At 31.6% G+C, this 22399-nt stretch overlaps 1 pseudogene; it reads left to right on the top strand.

The window, feature by feature from the left end:
* The first annotated feature begins 11195 nt into the window (after positions 1-11195).
* On the top strand, positions 11196-22382 carry LOC109706100 (annotated as a pseudogene).
* Positions 22383-22399: the final 17 nt, after the last annotated feature.

Genomic DNA, 22399 nt, shown 5'->3' on the forward strand with positions numbered 1-22399 from the left:
AAAACCCGAACCCGAGCCCGACTCCAAACCCGAGACCCGAACCCGAAGGATTTTAAAAATTCATATCCAAAACCGAACCCGACCAAAAATCCAAAACCCGAATCCAAACCCGAACCCGAAAATTTGAACCCGAAACAATTATTTATTTTTTCAATATTTCAAAATATACTATATTAAATCTAAATTTTTAAAATACAAATTCAGATATAACATCAAATTGTTATATATATAAAAGCACGTATTTCAAATTTGGGTATGTCGACGGACCTATTTTTTGGCGGGAAAAAAATATTTGTTTCTTTTTTCTTACGTAAAATAAATAACGTAATGAAACAAACTTTTAATTTCGATTTATCTCTAAAATAGAAAAAAAATATACTTATCCAAATTTTTGTCAACTGAAAGATATCTACTGTGAATCTATACTTTAATTAAAAATTTATTTAATTTTTTTATCCCTAAAATAGAAAAAAATTTATGCTTATCCAAATTTATTTATATTTCAATTCAAAATTTAAAATTAATTTAAAATTTAAAATTTTGGGACTATCAATATATTACAATAGAAATAATTTAAAAGATAGATTGGTTGATAAATTTGTAAATCATATTTTTGAATAAATATGATATACAAATTTATGATTCATTTGTAAAAAATTATCTCAAATAAGAACGAACGATTATGATCAATTTGTTAAAAAAAAATATTTATACCTATCTATAACTTCAATTCTACGAACGGTTATAGGTTAAAAATATTGAAAATAAAAATAAATTGTTATATTCAATCTGTTAAAAAGTAGCACTTTATCCATTTATTTTACATTAAAATTTAAATTTGAGTTTAAATTATAAATTAAATTTTTAATTTTTGATATTAAATCTATTCATCTATTTTATATTAAAATTTAAATTTGATATTATAGATATTTTCTAATAAACAGTAACAGTAACTCTTACGATAATATATTTCTAAATTTTGAAATAAATAGATTTTACAACTGTCTATCGATTTAAATTAAATTAAAATAATGTACTGCAGTCATCAACGCTCAAACTAGTAATATATATATAATAAGCAGAGATAGAGAGAGAAGAGAGATACAGAGACAAGTTAAGCTAGAATACTTCTAAAATATAAATTGGGCTTGAGTTTTTAACCATTGGATATATAAACATTAGGTTGAGGTTGTAGGTATAGGTGGTAGTGGAATAGTTGCTATAGGCTATTGTAATCTATGATAGATCCATTAGCTAAAAATCTATAATAGCACCAACGAGGTATATTCTAAAAGTATCTCAGCTCAATTATATATATATAACTAGTATAGTATAAGCATAGTATTATATATAATTAATATTCGGTTGGTTCATTGTGTTTGCGTTATCAAAATCCAATATCCAATCCATATCGTCGGGTTTATATTTTGGATATCCATCTTCCAATCCAATCCATATAGCACCTAGATATAACTGCTTCATATTCGGTTCGGGTGGGGATATAAACTTCAGGTATCGCACATACGCCATTGACACCCCTACTCGACGCCCAAGTGCCATGACTCCTCACGTCTAATATTACTTAATGTCCTCAAAAGTTCTTTTTTTTTTTATGGGCAACGATAGTTTGGCACCTTTCTAATTTTTCAATATTTAACTTAATAGTTACGTGCCAAAATAACCTTCTCTCTCTTCCCCTAATCGTATACCCCTTTTATAGTAAAATAATTAAGGTCTCCTGTTTATAAGAAGTATTGTACATTATTCGTACTCTAAAAATTATATAAATTTTTAAATTTTTATTTATCTTAGGCGAGCTCCTTTATTTGACTAAATCAAAGAATTGTACTGAATTTAATAGCTATGTTAATTTTATTTACTAAAAACCTAAAAAATTACGGTTAGATTTAGTAAAATTTCTAAGTTATTCTAATATAATAATATAAATAAATAAAATAATTAGAAGTTAAACATCTTAAAATAAAAAAATAATAATAATAAAGTTCATGCTTTTACATTATTTATTTAATTAATAAATTTTTTATAAAAAATTTTCAATTAGAAAAAATTTTGTTTATTACTTATTACTTGTAATAAAGCTCCTATTTTGAATATATTTTGGCCCCCTGAAGATTGAATTCTAGCTTGGTGGCTGTTTGAAACTGGTCCATAGTTGACGCCGTGAACAATTTTACCTTGGTAGCGTCAACGTTGAAACGTCCATGATGCACGTGACTAAAACAGTTTATACGTTAAAAAAAAAAAAAAAAAAAGGACAATTACTTATATACTCTTGAAAAGTTTTCGACTTTCTGATTTATCTCTTTTAGAATGCTAAAATTACTTATATATTTCTGAAAAGTTTTCGACTTTCCGATTTACCTCTCTTAGAAAGCTAATATTGAAAATACCCTTTCTACGTTCCAACATATTTCTAATATATCTCTTCCAGAGTTAAAATCTGTTAATTAACTCTGTTATTTCTGTAAATTTACTACTTTGTCCTTTCAAATATATCTTTCCACCATCACTGACTTTCTTATTTTCCCTTAAAGTTAGGGGCACAAAAGTGTTTTGAGTTTTGGTCTTTTCCAATATACTTCTCTACTGTCACCAACATTTCTTATTTGTCCTTAAGTTAAGGACAAAATTTGTATTTTAATTTTTTTAACTGTAATAGATATTTAACTCACGTTTAACCTAAGTTAACTTAACAGGAGATAACTGCGGGGATATTTTACAATAACAGTGGAACATATAAGGAATATTTTAAAAAAATAAATAAAAATAAATCGAATATTTTCAAACGTATGAAAAGTATAAAGATAATTATCTTTAAAAAAAAAAATCTTGAAACATTGATCTAATTATGTCTAAAGTAGAGGGTTTTCTTTTTCTTTTTTTTTTTTTGGGTTACCTTCACCTCCAAGCAACTGCACCTCCTCTACTCTCTTTTTAATTAATTTCTTATTATTAATTTATTCATTGCCTCCTCCTCCAAGACATGATACTACCTCCCTACTAAGCAAATGGATTGGATTAAAGAAAAAAAAAAAAAAAAAAAAAAAAGTTGGTGGGGATGGCCCCAAACATGGCACAGTTTATTGCATTGCGTGCAAAGTTTTGGAATTTGTGCCGTTCGCACAATAGATTGCGAATGGATCATTAGCGCTAACAATTAATTCCTAAATCTCGAACTGTTAGAAATATACGATCAATTCACGTAAGGCGTACAGATATGGCATATTGACCGACCTTGATTGTGATTCGGCCTAACCAGCCTCTCGCTACTTCAAACATGATTCGATCTAACTCGATCTCCCGCCACAGAAAAATTGCTGGCTCTTTAGTCCGAGAAGTTTTATTTTAATTTTCGTTCAATTTGTAAATGTGATTTGAATTACACGCGCACTATAACCAGTATCTATAAAAACATTTAGCTCATCAGCTGTATTTAAAAGGATCTCTTTTTTTTTGCTCTTTAAATATTGCTGATGAGTTAGCAGTGTTTAAACATCCAATCAAATAGTTGCTGAAAACTTAAGCGGTTCGGGTATCGATATTTTTAATATTTTGGATCCGATCGACCCGTTAAGATTTAAGAATATTCTGTATCAGTGTTCTCTGTGTTAGATGCAGATGCAACAAAAGGACTCAATAACTGTTATCAATCACTATACAACACTTTAATTAACTCTGGGGCCCACACATTACAAAAAGATCCCTTGCATTTTATTCTATGTCTCATTGCTCCTTGTATTAAAAACTATGTTAATTATCGTCCTGCATAAATTATAACAAACTTAATATGCAAATATAAAAAAAAAAGCTTCACATACCACCCATGTGGTTCAACACTTTTTCACTTGAGTATTCTATGGTTTAAACTGTATCACTTTAGTACTCAGTTGTTTCGTTTTTCTCTGTCTGTTATCTCCTCCGTTAATTTTTCTGTTAAATTAGTGAGAAAGTTAAAACAACGTAGTACTAAATTAAAAATTTTGTAATTCACGGAATACTAAAGTGAATATTCGATAAACCATAGGAATATCTAAAGTTTCTTTTATATATTTTAATAGAGAATTAACGGAGGTATCGGCAGAAAAAGAAAAATGAAATTATAAGATACTAAAATGATACGGTTTAAGCCATAAGGTATTAAAATGAGAAAATACTAAATCACAAGAGAGATATTTAAAGTTTTTCCAATATAAAATTATAAAGCTGAATTTAACAACCATTCAAAAATTTTGGACCGATTTGAAGCAGTGGTGAAGTATGGGAGTGTTTGACATAATTTTTAAGGGCAATTGCTTATATAATTTTGAAAAGTTTCAATTTTCTGATTTATTTTTTTTAAAAGTCTAATATTAAAAATATTTTTTTTACGTCTCGAACATATTTCAAATATATCCGTAGAATTAAATTCTGTTAATCAACTGTCAGCAGTAACTATTATCTATATAAAATTACTATTTTGCCCTTTCAAATATACTCTTGCACCATCACCGACTTTTCTTATTTACTCTTAAGTTAGGGTACAAAAAGTATTTTGATTTTTTAAATTTTCAAATACATCTTTACCATCAATCACATTTTTTTATTCGCCCTTAAGTTAAGAATAAAAGAGATATTTTGATTTTTTTTTTTTAACTCTAGTAAATATTTAATCACGTTTAATTCAAGTTAACTAAACGGGTAGTAACTGAAGGATATTTTGAAATAACAAAGGAACATATGAGTAGGGATGCAAACGGGGCGGATCTGGAGGCGGGAGCCCCGCCCTGCTCTTACCCCGACTAGCAAAATTCCGCCCCGCCTCCCGCCCCGAATCCGTGACGGGTTAAAAAATACATCTCATAATCCGCACCGCCTCGCAACCCACCTCCCACCGGCGCCCCAAATCCGCCCCGCCAACTAATATTTTTTATAAAATTATAATATTATTAATATTTTGTAAAATATAAATTAATAATTTTTAATAATATTATATATATAATTTAATAATATTAATTATAAAAATAAAAAATATCAATCACAATTCAAAACAAAATTCAAAAGTTTCAAATACATTAGAAAAGAGAGTACTAAGTTATTTGTATTTTGAACTTTTTTGTAAATACATTATTTTTTAGAAATTTTTTTAAAAAAATATAAATAATTTTCGGAGCGGATTCAGAACGGGTCAAAATTTCTCCCGTTTTCTGCCCTGAATCCGTCTCGGATCGTAAAATTTACTCCATTTCTCGTCCCGAATCCGTTTATTTTCTCTCATTTACTGCCCCCATCGTGGCGGATCGGGACGGGAGCTCCACCAACCCGGATCCGTTTGCATCCCTACATATGAGGGGTATATTGAAAAGGAAAAAAAAAAAAGTAGGGGTAAACGAACTATTTCTGAAGTTTTGAGAGGCTTATAAGCAATTATTCATAATTTTTAATACAAGGAGTTAATTGAGACAATTGTTAAAGTACAAGGGGGGTTTTGTAATTTAGCCTAGAAGGGTTTGACTCGCAAATTTTTGTGAACAGAGAGAGACCTGCAAGCAACAGCCATGGTGATGCAATCAAAAATAAATTAGAATACCTTGGGCCACTTTTTTTTGGAAAAAAAAATTTAAATACATAATACATATCTGGACTATAAATTATTTTGGGAAAAACTTCAAAAACCTCCTAGTAGTTTCGCACTTTCTCATTTTAGTACCCTGTAGTTTAAAGTGTATCAAGTTAATACCGTGTGGTTTCGCAATTTCTCACTTTGGTACCCTGTGATTTAAAGTCTATCAAGTTAGTACTATATGGTTTCATTTTTGTATCAAGTTAGTAACCTATGATTTCATTTTTTTCTTTTTATTATCCATTTCGGAGTATTTTTTTCGTTAAATCAGTGACAAAGTTAAAACTGAAGGGTACTAAAATGAATATTCGATAAACCTAGGTAATCTATCTGAAGTTTTTTATATATAATTTAACGAAATATTAAACCACAGGGTATTAAAGCGAGAAAGTGCAAAACCACAGGGTACTAACTTGATACACTTTAAACCACAGGATACCAAAGTGAAAAAGTGCGAAACCATAAGGTACTAACTTGATACACTTTAAACTACATGGTACTAAAGTGAGAAAGTGCGAAATTACAGGGGAAGTATTCGAAGTTTTTTCATTATTTTGATTCAACTATTCGATCCTTTAAAATTTTGATTATAGTATCTAATATTTTAATTTATTTGCATTAAGCGATTTGGTGATACTTCGATTGTAAAATTTAAGTTAATTGTTTATCTTAATAATTTTATAATGAATATTGTATAAAGTATGCAAATTTAACCTAGAAAGATGCATTCACAATTTGAAGTTAAAAAATCATTAATTAGTTAAAATCAAATAAATAAAATGATCAGAGAGTAAAATTAAAATTTTTAAAGATTAGATAGTCGAATCCGCAAAGATGATATATCATTGTGGTAAGTTTTATATGTTTTTTTATCAAGGAAAGATACAAAAACATTCTCTGATGTTTAGTACTTTTTGTTGTGACATCCCAATAATTCCACATTAAATAATATAGAACGAAGATCGGTGAGCTTTGTATATAGTTAACAATTTAGTTCTAATAACTAACTTGAGCTTAAATATTAGGCTAAAAATACAGATAATCTTTCGGTAAATATCTATTTTTTTTTAATTTTTTTTTCTTTTGATTTTGAGAAACCTTTATTTTGCCCTCGTAAATATTTTAGAAATATTTTTAGGGATTGCGACGTTAATAGAAAAGACGAAATGATCAAATTACTCTAATGCTCTTACTTATTTTATAAGAAAAATATTTTTTTAATATATTTATGGTATTTTTAAGAATATTTTCAGTATAAATGATGAGAAATGGACAGAATAGACCGATGGGGGCTAAATATATCAACTCAAAATTTTAAAAAGATAAAATTTAAATTTTGAAAGCTAAAAAAATTAAAATAAATATTTATACAAATTTTTTTTGTATTTAATCTAAATAATATTAAGACTCTTATACTAGATTTTGCCTCTATTTTGAAGTTTTGGAAGTGGCGTATAAAATGCACATACAAACTCCATAAAAATAGTTTGACATCTACGTAATAAATCTTCGTAATTTACGACTTTTATATAGATAAATAATTGTAAATCATATGTATCAGATTATATTTTATTCTAAAATATTAATTATTAAATGATAAATATAGTACATAAAATGTACAGAAACATCTCACACAGACGATAACTTATTACAAGTAAAAAAAGTCTTAAAAAAAAAACAAAAGAAAAAAAACACAAAAATTTCATAAACTACTTTGAAACTCAAGCAAAAAAACGCTTTAAAATTTACTAAAATATTTTTTTTTATTCTAATATTTTATAAAAATAATAAAAATTGAAAATAGGTACACTTTTTATTCTTTTTAACTCCCCCACCTACCCATAAATAAAAACTAAATTTAAATTCAATTTTTTTTTTTTTTCCAATTTGAAAGGAACAGAGTATTCTTAGTGAGCAAGGTTCCCAAGGCCCCTTTGACCAAAAATAAAAAAATATTATAAGAATTTGATAGTGAGAAGCTTAGAATATTATTATTCAAAAGAGATCCAAGAAATAGTATACTTTTGTTGTAATAATTTTGACAAGAAGAGGACTCACTTATATTATTATTATTTTTTATTAAAGAAGATGTAGAAAAACCACTAAAAAAATCAAACCAAGTGTGGAGTTATGAAATTCCAATTTTGCCCTCCACATTCAATCCCCTTTCCACTTTTTGGCTTCTCCAACAAGTACTCTACTCCTATGTTAATTCGCGATTTTATTCGCGAATTTATTCACGAATTATTAAAAATTCAGATTAAACGGTTCATTTATGAATTTTTTTTAAAATAAAAATTATTTGTGAATTTTTTGGCCAGCCGAAAAATTCGTAAATTATTCGCGAATTATTTCTGAATTATTCCCGAATTATTAAAAATATAAATAAAAAATATATTTTTTTATATTTAAATATAGATTATCTTATATTTTATATATTATATTTTCTATTTTATACCGAACTTGTTTTTTAAGCCGAATTTTTTAATAAATTTAAAAATTAAAAAATAAATTTTATGCGTATTATATTCGTACCGAATTTTTGCCGAATCCGAATTAACTAACTATGCTAGTCTACTCTCATTTTATAATTTTCTAATGAAATAATATAAGATATATGCTGCAATAATATAATGTATGTTTTCGAGTCGAACACGAGCGAGCTAGTTTAAAATTATATGTTCAGCTCAAATTTCAAAGAAATTGAGATAATTCAACTCATTTTCAATTCGAAAATAGTTTTAGCGGACTCAAAATTATTTCGAACCAGCTTAGAATAACACTTTAATAAAATATTAATACGGACTATAATTAGAATATATTATTAATTTGTTGTTATTGATGTTGGCTTTCGCTCTTAGTAGTACTAACACTACAACAGAATTAGGTTATAGGGACACATGTTTAGATACTTTTGAGTAAGTGTCCCATTTATGCTAAAACTTAAAAACACATCTACTAATGCCTAAATATAAAGCCCAATCCAACCAAAAATAAAAGATTACTCTACTCAACCCACCACACCCAGTCCATTTGGCCCGATTACAAACAGAAAAGAAAAAAAAAAGAAAAATCAATTACCATCTTTTCTTCTCTCTTCACTCAATCCACTGAAATTTTAGACGAAGAGCCTTTACTGTCGTCCTCCTCCGCCACCGCACCCAACGAGATAGAGTTTCAGCGGTTGCTAAATGCTTAAATAAGTGTTGGTAAATTAGCAGCACTCTTTTAGGTTATAGTGACACTCTTTAACTGTCACTATATACCTAGCGACCCCACATATAGCAACACTTTTTAAAAGTGTCGGTAATTTTAGCTAGCAGCACTTTTTTGAAATGTACCTACATTTAAAAATGTCGCTATAAACCGTTTTTGTTGAAGTGTAACTAGTATTAATTAAAATTTAAACGTGGTGCTAATTAGAATATTATTCATTTAGTTTTTGACTTGAAAAAAATGAGCTTGTGATCGGCTTGTTAATTAAATAAGTGAATTGATTCGACTTAATTTTGAGCAAAATACGAGTTAGCTCGCAAACAGCGAACTCGATTTATAGTCCTACTATTGAACTTTCAAAGTAAAAATAACATATATAATAACTTTTTTTTTTTCAATTAGCCATCAAATGATTTGTTACCTAAGCTAAATTTTACTAATCTATCTTAATAATTGACATTAATGGAGACATTAAATATTTTCTAAAATTAGTTACAAAATGTCATAAAAAGTAAAAAAACAAAGGTTAATTGAAATAAATTAAGAGATTATTTAATATCCTTTAATTCTGTAAACTTAGAAGCGCAGACGTTCGCAACGGCCAATTTTTTGAAAATTTAAAAATTTATGCAGAACTTCATAGCTTTCAAAGTTCAGATGCCTAAGATATTCATAAATAACTTGTTTAGTATAAAAATTATCTCATAATTAAAAGTTAATAATTTTATTTTTTTTAAAATTTTTTTTTAATATTCATAATTTAGTAAGATTATATATTTTACTTATTTTTTTTTAAGGAAAAACAACAAACTCAATGTTCACTTATGTTATTTTGTTTATCGCAACTTCACTTTCGGCGAAAACTCAAGTTCACCAAAATAGCGTAATTGATTTCGTCCGATTCTATACTGAAATCAATGAATAAAAATAAAACTAAAATAATAAAATATTAACTCATTACTCACATCTTCGGTTTTTATATCATTCGCTATCTGCTAAACGAACAACATAATTAAAAAAATTTCTATTCTTTTTTGCTTTTACTCACTTTCTGTCAAACAAGCAGCAGAACTGAAAAACTTCAGTTTTCTTCAACTTTTACTCACTGTCTGCCAAACAAACAGCAAAACTGAAAAAATTTCAGTTTCCTTCAACTTTTACTCATTGTCTATCAAACAAACAGTAGAATTGAAAATCTTCAATTTTCTTCAACTTTTACTCACTGTCTGCCAAACAAACAGTAGAACTGAAAATCTTCAGTTTTCTTCAACTTTTACTCACTGTCTGCCAAACAAACAACAAAACTGAAAAAACTTCAGTTTCCTTCAACTTTTACTCATTGTCTATCAAACAAACAGTAGAACTGAAGAAAATAAAACTTTAGTTCCCTTCAATTTTTTCTCATTTTCCGCCAAACAAAAAACAAGACTCAGAAAATTTTTGTCTAAACTTTACCAGCAAGACTATATCTTCTCAATTTTATCTTTCCACGAATCTTTCTCACTCCCCTACTACTAAACACAAAAATTTTAATGGAAAATTTTCAAATATATCCCCTGTGGTTTAGCACTTCTCACTTTATTACTTTATGGTTTCATTTTTCTCTTTCTCTCTGTTAACTCTCTGATAAATATATAGAAAAAAAAAAAGCTTTAGATACCTCATGTGGCTTATTGAATATTCACTTTAGTATCGCGTGGTTTACAAAATTTTTTATTTTGGTATCTTATAATTTTAACTTTACCATTGATTTAACGAAAAAAATTAAAGGAAGTGATAATAAAAAAGAGAAAAATAAAATAACAGAATAATAAAGTGATACAGTTTAAATCATAAGATACTGAAGTAAGAAAGCATTGAACTACAGGGATGACATTCCAAGTTTGGGTTAGTTTTATATAGGTCCCTGCAAATATCACTACAAAGTTCAACTTTCATATATTGTTCTTACAAAAGTCCTGATGTTTTCAAATATATTCCTCTGGTTTATTATCTTAGAGAACCATTAAAGAACTATTTATATTTTCAATTACGCCATCACAAATATGCCCCTCCAAAAACCATAACAGTAAAATATAAGAGGAAAAAAAATATCAAAAACTAAACAGGATTAAGTATATATTTAACCTAGGTTAACTAAATTTTTCTAACGGATTCTAGCAGCAGGGACATATTTGAAAACATCAAAATTTTTACAGAAACAATATATAAAAAGTTAAACTCTGTAGAAATAATATATTTATAATTCATTAGGTTTGCGAGAGGATCTATATGAAATTTACCCGTGAAGTTTTTTCTATTTTAATTGAAATGACCACGATCTCATATTCTCTCTCTCCTCCCCTACAAATCGCCATAAATAGCCTCCAAACTATATCCAACACAAGAGTAGCTTAGAGAGAGAACGAGAAAGAAGAGCTTAGAGAGAGAGAGAGAGAGATTAATGGAGGGGAGAGGAGAGAGAGAGAATGGGAAGGAGAAGGAGGAGGAGGTAAAGAAGGAGGAGGAGAAGAAGGAGGAGGTGAAGAAGGTGGGGGTGCACCGGCTGCTGGCGTTCGCGGACGCGGCGGACGGCCTGCTGATGGCGGTCGGGGCGGTGGCGGCGGTGGCCAACGGCGTCTCGCAGCCGCTCATGACCGTCATCTTCGGCCAGGTCATCGACGCCTTCGGCGGCGGCGACGCCAACTCCGTCCTCCACCGCGTCAACAAGGTAAATGCTTAAAAACCTGCAACGCTTCATTTGGTTCGGATATAAGTAAGAACTGTTTATTTTAAAAATATATATAAATTCAGATATAAACAAGAATTTAAGTAAATTTTTATTTGAATGAAAATTGAATTGTTTTCGAAAATAATATAAATAATAATGTTTGAATGATTAGATTAGAATAAACCGAAATAAGAGTAATTATAATTTTAAATTAAAAATATTTTATTTAATTAATTAGTATCAAAATATTAATGAAAAATAATTTAATAAATAATAATAAAAGATATATTAATTAATTATATATATATATATATTAATTTGTTTAATTATTAGTAAATTATTTAATTATTTAGATGATTAATTAAGAAATTAATTTGATTAGTCAAAATATTAATTAGTTGGCTGATATAAATACTAGTTATTAGATAAACACGTTAATTATTTAATTATTTAACTATTTAAATAATAAATAAAGACTTAAATATATTAATTAGATTAATTAAGAAGTTAATACAATGATCAAAATTAGACTTAAATATATGGGAACAAGTTTGTTTCAGAGAGGAGAGTGGAACAAAATGGTATCAAATTAAAAAGAAAAAAAAAAACTAAAGTTGAGGGTCCCATTTCAGACTTGGCGATAGTTGGGGGGCCCTTCATACATTTTTTTATTTTTATTTTTAAATTTAAGTGGCTTAATTTCATTACACCATACTTTTTTAAAAAAATTTACTGCAGAGTATTTTACTTTTTTTCTTTTCTTTTTTTTTTACAAATAATGTATGTAAGATGTAACGACGCCAGTTTATATTGGGGGGGTGAAATTTATGGAGAACCCCCTGAATATTCGCAATTTAGAAACAGGTCCCTTAACTTTATTATTATTACTATTTAATTTGCAATTAGATAACAATTTAACATCATCCAATGCGTCATCACGACGCATGCAGGTGAGAACGTGCCTATAAATCTATAATAGAATTTGCTCTTTTTTTTTAGAATTTAAATTGAGGGGTTTAAATTTACAGAGAGCCCCCTCGACTACTCGCTATTTTTTTCTAGGTCCATGATTTGTAAGCGGCTGGATAGTCTCGTGCGCATATTGTAGAGGAATGTTGGTGCTGGATACTATGTAACTTTTATTTTTTTAAAAAAAAATTTTGAGATATTTTTGTTGGTTTAAGTAAAAAATATTATCATTTTTCATAACACTATTAACAATTTAGGTAGACTTGTGTGCTTTTAGAAATACAGCGACCTTCATATTATTAAGTTATTTTTTATGCCGAGACTTTCGAATCAACGATTAGTTCTATTAAACTTGATTTAGAGTATTTCAAGTATCTAAAAAAAAAATTTCGCAATTTTTCTTTATCATTTATACCTAATGATCAAACCGATCCAAAAGTAACAATCTTAATGGTCATAATGAGCAGTTTGCGAATTTAATAGTATAGAAATATCCAAATAACTTAAAAATTTGATAAAAGCTTTTTATACTATATAAAATAATATTAATATCTTTGATCCAAAATTTTGGTGTCGTATCATCACTTTTTATGAGATTTTTATTTTCAGCTATTGATTTTGAGCATTTTCAATCACTAAGTAAATAGTATCTAAAATTCACATAATTTATTTTCTAGATAGTGAGCCGAATGTCGATTTTGAATTCCCAGTATCAAAAAATGATTTGATAGTACGGAGTCCGCCGTGCTTCTGAAAGCACACAAGCCAGGCTCTTAGCTAGTAAATATTAGTTATTTTAATTTAATTTATGCTAAAAATAATTAAAATTATTGAATTTGAAAGTGATATAAGGACAAGTTAATTAGTTGGCTTGTTGAGAAAGAGACACTGAACACAACCATATACAACTGGACAAAAATTATATGAGAAGCACAACAATACAAGTCTCCATAGAATCACACATGTTTAGGTAACAACAACCTTTAAAAAAATAAAAAAATTAAAAAAAAATTGGTGTTTAAGCACTCCAAGTAAAAGAATAAGACAATGAAGGATCTTAATGAGCAGGTTAGGTGAGAGGCAGAGTATAACTTGTTTCTAAAATTAGGAATATATTTTTATATTTTTCCACGAGATAGTAGAAAATATATCATAACCGACTTATTCTTATATACAGAACGTGATGTTACGCATGGAAACAATCAAGCTATTTTCGGAGCCTTAGTTGCACTAAGGTTTATGCATCGTATGAGTAATTTGTGATCAATATGAAGGTTTTTCTCTCTTTTTTTTTGTGTTTCTTTAGTTTTTTTTTTTTAAAGTACACTTTAATTTGCCCATATGTGGTTTAGTGCATTTTTATCTTATCATCTCGTGGTTTAAGAAGTTACACTTAACCTCTCCATAGTTTTATTGTTGTTTCGTCTAAAGTACCTACTATGAAACATAGTAGTAAATTGAATTCTTTTTTCAAAAATAAAAATAAAATTCTCTATACAAATAGGGTGATATTTGTTTCCCAAAAAAAACACAAAAAAAAAAAAAAAAAAAAAAAACAAACCACATAGCGGTACGAAATAGCATTAACCATCCTATAATTTATATATTACCATCATATTATTTGCAAAAAGTATTATTTTATTTACAGCTACGTTTAATGGTAGGATTTTATGGTAAAACAAAAAAAAGATCATAGAATAGTTAAGTGTAATTTTTTGAACCGCATTGTGGTAAAGTAAAATTGTGCTAAACCAAGGGGGTGTTAGATGTGATTAATAATTAATGTGAACATTGTCTTAAGTAGGAAACATGGAATATAAAAAAGTACATTGTATCAACAACATTATGTTAAGTAGGAAACATGGAGCCCTTTTTTTTTTTGTTTTGTTTAATTGGATCGAGGGACCTCTAAATTGTGGTGTTTATTTGCTTTGACTTTGGTTGGGTATAAATGGGATTTAGATCCATCCAAACAAGATGAGCTGTTATTATATAATAATTACTTTATTAATTAGTAGATATTATCACAACCCCAACAAAAATAAATAAATAAAGTAAGGCATTGGTTGGGTTTTGTGTGAACAAGCCATATCAGGGTTTAAAAAACAGCTCAAAATTTTGAATTAAATAAGCTAAAGAGATCCATTCTCTCGAATAGTAAAATTTAGAATAACTATGCTTTTTGTTTTTTGAATTTGAAATTGTGATATTTTTACTGTTAATCTATGACACGCTAATAGTCCCGCATCGGATGGAAATAGAGTTATAATTGGATATATAAGAGACCATGGACAATTTAATATTTTGGATTGATGGTTTGGGTCCATTGAGTTATTATTGTTTGCGAGCCAGGTCGTTACATATTCAAATCAAGAAATTAATAAATTTCGGAGGAAAGTTTTGTTTGCTGAATTATTATATTCATTCTTTTGTGGTGTTATTTTCATTATTTGGTATATGCTTGTGAATTGCAAGCTACACTTTTGTTAATCGCCGCGTATTTTTACTTAGATTTGTAGGATTGTTGCAGTTATTAGTTTTATCAATGATTTTGGTAAATGAGAAACTAATCTCATTATCTTATTTCAGGTGGTGCTAAATTTTGTGTATTTAGCGATCGGATCGATGGTTGCTTCGTTCTTCCGTAAGTATCAATCAATCAATCCCTTCGTTAAACCGTGCTTCATTTGTTTGTTTTTTTTTCTTTTAACTAATCGATGAACTCGCGATATCGTTCAATTCTAGCATTTTTAACGCAGTTTTAAGGTACAACATCTTCTCAATTGTTATTGTTTCTTTCTATAAATGCGCGCACTGTAGTTCAAGCAAAATGATGCACATTTTAATCATCTAATTCTGAATATTTCTTTCAATGAGATCATGATCATATACATTATCTGGAGATTATGATCAAATATATCTGCTGAATATAGATCGTAAGCGCTAACCAGCTATTCTAAAAGTACGTGCTAATAGAAATAATACACTCATCGAACTTAAGGACTCAACCACAATGCTTACGAGCTTCGATCTGACTCAATCCATCTGAACGTTAGGTCTATTGTTGGCCCTCTTGCCATTAGGTCTATTGTGGACCGTTAGAGCTAAAACCGAGAAGATCTAGTTCGTCGGGTGCAAATTTACCAAAAGAGAATCGAGAACGAGAAGAAAAATAAAGCGCATAATATTTACGTGGTTCCGCCACCGGCCTACGTTCACGGGTGAAGACGGAGCTGAGATCTTCATTATAATCAAAGTGGTATACAAAATATGCCTCTCTCACAAAACCCTAATCTCAAAAATACACCCATTTTCCCTCTCTCATCTTCCGCACCAAATTAATGGAATAAATCCTAATACGATTAGGAACACAAATCCATTAAGACTATGAATATCTTAATTAGATTAGGCATAATCTAAACTTGATTTAATGGGATAATCAAAACAGAATAGGGTTAGAAAACCTTGCGGTACTAGAATTCGACACATATTTAACATGGACCATATTTAATTTCACTAACTTATTGGTCTTCTGAGCCTATTATTATAGGCCAGAAAATTGAATATTTTTACAAAATGCACTCTCTGATGGTTAAGGCCAAATGATGCACATTTTAATCACATCTAATTGTGTACATTTCCTTCAATGAGATCATAATCATATTATGCATCAGATTTGCTATCTTATAAACACAATAGAATTACCACTAGAATTACCACTAGAATTATCACTAGAATTATCAGTCATAATGCTATACCAACTCAGTTTCAGAAAGTCTGGAATCAGAAATTACCAACTAAAACATAATCTGACTTACTGACTATTTCAGAGGTGGCATGTTGGATGGTGACTGGGGAAAGACAGGCGGCGCGGATTCGAGGGCTGTACCTGAAGGCGATACTGAGGCAGGACATCGCATTCTTCGACAAGGAGATGACGACTGGGCAGGCGGTCACGAGGATGTCTGGCGACACGATACTCATTCAAGATGCTATCGGCGAAAAGGTGCGAAAAACTTCAAAGCTTGTTCCTACACAACAAAGAGAAGAACAAAAAGAGCAGCATTTCCCTTAACAATTACATGCATGTCTTAGTCTTTTTTTTATGAAACTTTAATTCATAAGAAATTAAGGAAGTTTTTTCAGGTAAAAATGTATAAAAGTTATCTAATCTTTCAAAATTTTGATTTTCGTAACCAATTTTTCTATTTTCCATTGAAAACTTTCTTTTCTAGAAAACAGTTTCCCGCGATTTTCTAAGTAATCAAACACCATTTAAGCATCTGATTACACATTGGTCTACAATAGAAGAAATTTAAATTGATCATATAATTAGATTTTTGCCTTTTATGGTTAAAGAAGTCTCAAATTAAATGAAATAATCATTGTTTCGAAAAAAAACTTAAGCAGGGCTCGAGATTTTTTGATAGGCCCATAACGTAAACTACGAGAAGCATGTTGTCACTAGAACTCAGGACTTCTAAGCATTATACTTCAAAAGCTTAAGCTAGTAGAAATGGTATTTTTATATTTTTTATATATTTAGCAAGAAGGGTCATAAAAAGTTGTAACACTCCACAAAAGTATGTAAAATGCATTGTAACCACTTTTCTCCAATCAATCACTATACTTTGGAAATAAGAGTTTGTGTTACTTTTCCTACCTCTCATGAGACATATTGAACATTAAATGTTTAATACAATGTAGATGTCGTTTTTTTTTTTCTTTTGTTTGTTTGCTTTGGTTTCAGGTAGGGAAGTTCATACAACTTGTTGCGACATTCTTGGGCGGATTCATTATAGCATTCACAAAAGGATGGCTTCTATCTCTAGTGATGTTGTCGAGCATTCCGCCGTTGGTCATCGCCTGCACGACCATGTCGTGGTTCGTCTCGAAAATGACGAGCCGCCGGCAAGCGACGTACAGCAACGCGGGAAATGTTGTCGAGCAAACAATTGGGTCCATCAGAACAGTGAGTAAATAATTTATATACTTTCAGTAGTAAGATCTTCTACAAAATATAATATAATATATATATATATATAGCATATAATCTTAGTTTCCTATGGAGAAAAAAAAGAAAGCATATAGACCCTGTGAAACTAAGTGCATACAAGATCTTACTTTCAGAAGTAAGTTCTCCCAGTGCAAGGGCAAAATTGAAAAAAACTAAGTGCCAGTTAGGCCCTGTTATAGGGTATAGTGTTATCTGACGAAGTATTGCCTAAGTAGTACTATTAAAAGAAGTACTTTAGTAAAATATTGTCAACAGTTTTTTGTAGCAAAATCAGAAACACCAAATTGGGTTTTCTACTTTTCACTCTCATAATCTTATTTCAGCTTCCTGCTTCAACAGAAACCTGAATTTTTTTTTTCCCTTGCCAAACGAACTACCAGAATCTACTGTTGTTGGTAAAAGTGGAAGCAGTAGAAGGGCCAAACAAACCCCTAGTTTTTTAAGGGCATATAAGGTTCTTCTGATTTTGCAGAACTATTATTCTCTAATTCACTTATCACATATGAAAAGGTTGCTTCCTTCAATGGTGAGAAGAAAGCTATTGCCCTGTACAACAAGTTCATCAGACCTGCCTACTTGTCTGCTGTCCAAGAAGGGACTGCTGCTGGCCTGGGAATGGGAACTGTTTTCATGGTCTTGTTCTGGAGCTACGCGTTGGCGATATGGTATGGTTCCAGGTTGATTATCAACAAAGGCTACACCGGAGGAACGGTCGTCAATGTTTTGTTCGCGGTCATGACCGGCGCAATGTGAGTTTACCAACGGGGGTGATGCTGCTAGAAAAGCTGATTTTGATATTGATAGATCAATTTATTGAATTCGGTTACCGTTCATTCTGAACCTGACTAGATTCAATAGATATGAACGATCTGCCGCTATCAAAAATGGATATGTTAATATCACTTCACCTCATTAATCCATGTATTAAAGGATAAAGTAGATTTTGCAACTACAAGGCCAAGGATTGTCATGCAACTGGCACGGGGCGTGTTGATATGCCACATCCACAACACCACACCAGCACACCGGCACAGTGGGCATGTGCTGACAGTGACAATAAACTGGTCCCCTTTGCCGATTGTGTATGACATATAATAGAAGGTTTGCAAAATCAATTTTGGCTAAAACATAGAAAAACCTCCTATAAATATCTGCTTTTTCACTTTTCCTCCGTGACTTACAAAAACCTGCATTTTGCCCCCTTAAAATTTTAGAAATGGTTTCAAGAGATTACGGCATTAATGGAGGGAACGAAATGAACAAATTGCCTTTACTAACTTCATAAGAAAAAAATAATAATGTTTTAATGTATTTCTGTCATTTTCAAGTACATTTTCAGTAAAAAATTATAAGAAATGGATGAAATAATAATAGAACTATAATAAAGGAGGGCAAAATGCATCGTTGAAATTTTAAGAGGGTAAAATGAAGGTTCTTAAAAATCAGGAAGGGAAAGTAAAAGAGAAGGATATTTACAAGAAGGTTTTCTTTATTTTAGCCATCAATTTTTAAAGGCATTAAAATTAAGATTTTCTAGCGATATACATGAATCTCTCCAAAGAATAAATTGCTATGTAGAAGCACTATTCTATCACATATCTAGCTCTATGATGAAATGATGTTTTACATAGTAAGTTTTAGTTACTACTTTTGAGTTGAATTTTGCTTTTCCTTTGCAGGTCTTTAGGTCAGGCAACCCCATGTGTGACTGCCTTTGCTGAAGGACAAGCTGCAGCATACAGAATGTTCGAAACAATCAGACGGAAGCCGGAGATCGACGCATACAACACGAGCGGCGTCGTGTTAGAAGACATGAAGGGTGATGTCGAGCTCCAAGATGTCTACTTCAGCTACCCTACGCGGCCCGACTACCCCATATTCAACGGATTCTCGTTGAAAGTGTCAAGCGGTACGACAATGGCTATCGTCGGAGAGAGCGGCAGTGGAAAATCAACTGTTATAAACCTAGTGGAGAGGTTCTACGATCCGCAAGCAGGCGAAGTTTTGATAGACGGAGTTAACATAAAGAGTTTGAGGCTTAGTTGGATAAGAGAAAAGATTGGACTTGTTAGCCAAGAACCATTGTTGTTTATGACAACCATCAAAGAGAACATAACATACAGTAAAAAGAAAGCGACACTCGAAGAGATCAAGAGGGCGACCGAGCTCGCGAATGCGACGAATTTCATTGACAAGTTGCCCAATGTAAGGAATGCAAGAAGGTTTCAGTACAAATATACCTCTGAAAATGTGTCAAATTGTGTGAATAATAATACGAAGTTGGTATTTGCATGTGTTCCTGAAAACACTATTTAAATGCAAAAACTTCTTCTTTTTTTTTGCATAAATAAGACGGCTGCAAAGTAGTTTGCACAATTTTGCATATATTGTTAACAATTTGATCATTGTTTTTTAGTTTTTTATGAGTTTATATTCATTTGATTATGTTTTTAGGGCCTGGATACAATGGTTGGTGAGCGTGGGGCGCAACTTTCGGGGTGACAGAAGCAAAGGATTGCGATCGCAAGGGCAATTCTGAAGGACCCAAAGATCTTATTGCTTGACGAAGCGACAAGTGCACTAGATGTGGAGTCCGAGAGAATAGTTCAAGAGGCACTCAATAGGGTCATGCTCAAGAGAACGACCATCGTCGTCGCTCATCGCCTAAGCACCGTGAGGAATGCGGGTACAATATCCGTCGTGCATCAGGGAAAGATAGTGGAACAAGGTTTTTTCATCTTGCACATTACAATCACTTCCTTTCGAGGGCGCACTTGATTCCTTTCAATTTTAACACTTTCGTCCGTAAAGTTAGTTATTTGTTTAGTTTACTACCTACTTTAGAAAGTATGTTAATAGATTCTAAGCAAATTACTAAAAATGCAGGTTGTCACGACGAGTTGATAAGGAACCCCGATGGCGCTTATTCCCAACTCATCCATTTGCAAGAAACTCACAAGGAAACAAAAGAACACGTCGGTGACTCCGCGATGCGCAGTTTGAGCAACGAGTCGAAATCGCTGAGCAAATCGAAAAGGAGCATATCATTCGAAAGGTCAGCAAGTCGAGGATCCTCGATCGGCAGTAGCAGCAGGCATTCTTTCACCATTCCTTTCAGCTTAACCGGCCCGATGGAAGCTCAAGCTGGACCTCAAGATGAAACAGAAGATAAAGAAGTTGTCGGTGACGTTGGGGCTCCAAAAGAAGTTCCTATCACAAGATTGATCTCTCTTAACAAGCCGGAAATCCCGGTTCTGCTCTTAGGATCGATAGCCGCAGCAATACACGGAGTCCTCTTCCCGGTGTTCGGTATTTTGCTGTCGATCTCTATAAAGATATTCTTCGAAGAGCCGCATCAATTGCAAAAGGATTCAAACTTCTGGACATCGATGTATGTCGTGTTGGGCATAACCGCGTTGTTCGTGATACCGATCGAGAATTTCTTGTTCGGAGTAGCAGGCGGGAGGCTCGTAGAACGCATCCGTTCCATGTCGTTTCAAAGAATCATCCACCAAGAAATCAACTGGTTCGACGACCCTCGCAATTCCAGGTCTATTAAAGCATAGCAATTCCACCATCTTACTTTCCGAATGTTGTCGAGAGTTTTGCACCATGCTTAAAAAACTTCTTTTGTTCTTCTTTTCTTGCAGTGGGGCGATTGGCGCAAGGCTATCGATTGATGCTACGAATGTTCGGCGACTTCTGGGGGATACGTTGGCTTTGATGGTTCAATGCCTTTCGACGCTTCTCACGGGGTTTATCGTAGCAATGGTCGCGAGTTGGAGGCTAGCACTTATTATCACAGTGGTGATCCCTTTGGTGGGTTTCCAAGGTTATGCACAGATAAAGTTTATGAAGGGGTATAGTGCAGATGCTAAGGTAATGTTAAATTCAAATGTTTCTGCTTCTTCGATAGTTGTTGTCGATCAACCGCTAGGGTTCCAAACCTATCCAAGCCGAAGCATTTCGGCTAAGTATGGGTCTAAACAAGGGCTTAATTTTAGAAAATAAGAAGCACTTGGGGGACCTTGGAAGATCCCATCAAGTGCTGTTGATGACGAACAGTTTTCTCATTTATAATTGAATCACTCATCAGCAGTATTTCAGGAGATCTTCTAGGATATGCCTAAAAAATACTCTCAGAAAATAGATCAGAAATTAGTTGAAAGTAGCTTACAGATAGTACAATTGTTTATTATGTAGCTTACAATGCCAAAATTAGTATTTTATGACAATTTTGATTTCTCTATATTCGATTTTGTCTCTTCGAAACTCTTGAACACTTTCTAACTAGTAACTGAAATTGAAACAGCAGTTGTAGCAATTGAGACCAACAATTCAAGCCTTCTAGTAATCACAGAGAAACTGATTTTCAATTTTTGTTGCAGATGATGTATGAGGAAGCAAGTCAGGTGGCGAACGACGCCGTGAGCGGTATCCGAACCGTGGCATCTTTCTCCGCTGAGCAAAGAGTGATGGAAACCTACAAAAAGAAATGCGAAGCACCAGTGAAACAAGGAGTGCGACAGGGGCTTATAAGCGGCTTCGGCTACGGTTTCTCGTTCTTCACTCTCTACCTGACGTACGCGCTTTGTTTCTACATTGGAGCACGATTTGTGCATGACGGCAAAGCCACTTTTTCAGATGTCTTCAGAGTGAGAACACAATGCATCATCTTCGAACTTGCATACTCACAGGCCTGTCTGGCTTGGCTTCTGCAATAGCTTCTGCATTCCAGAAAGCTGTAAACAAGCATTCACCATACTGACGCTTTTGCTTCCGTTGTACGTTACTGCTTTACCAAACAGCACTTCTACTGAAGCTCTTGCTACTACCGTTGATCTGCAGGTTTTCTTCGCACTAGTTC

This window comes from Ananas comosus, unplaced genomic scaffold (assembly GCF_001540865.1).
Source record: "Ananas comosus cultivar F153 unplaced genomic scaffold, ASM154086v1, whole genome shotgun sequence".
In the NCBI taxonomy this organism is placed as follows: Eukaryota; Viridiplantae; Streptophyta; class Magnoliopsida; order Poales; family Bromeliaceae; genus Ananas; species Ananas comosus.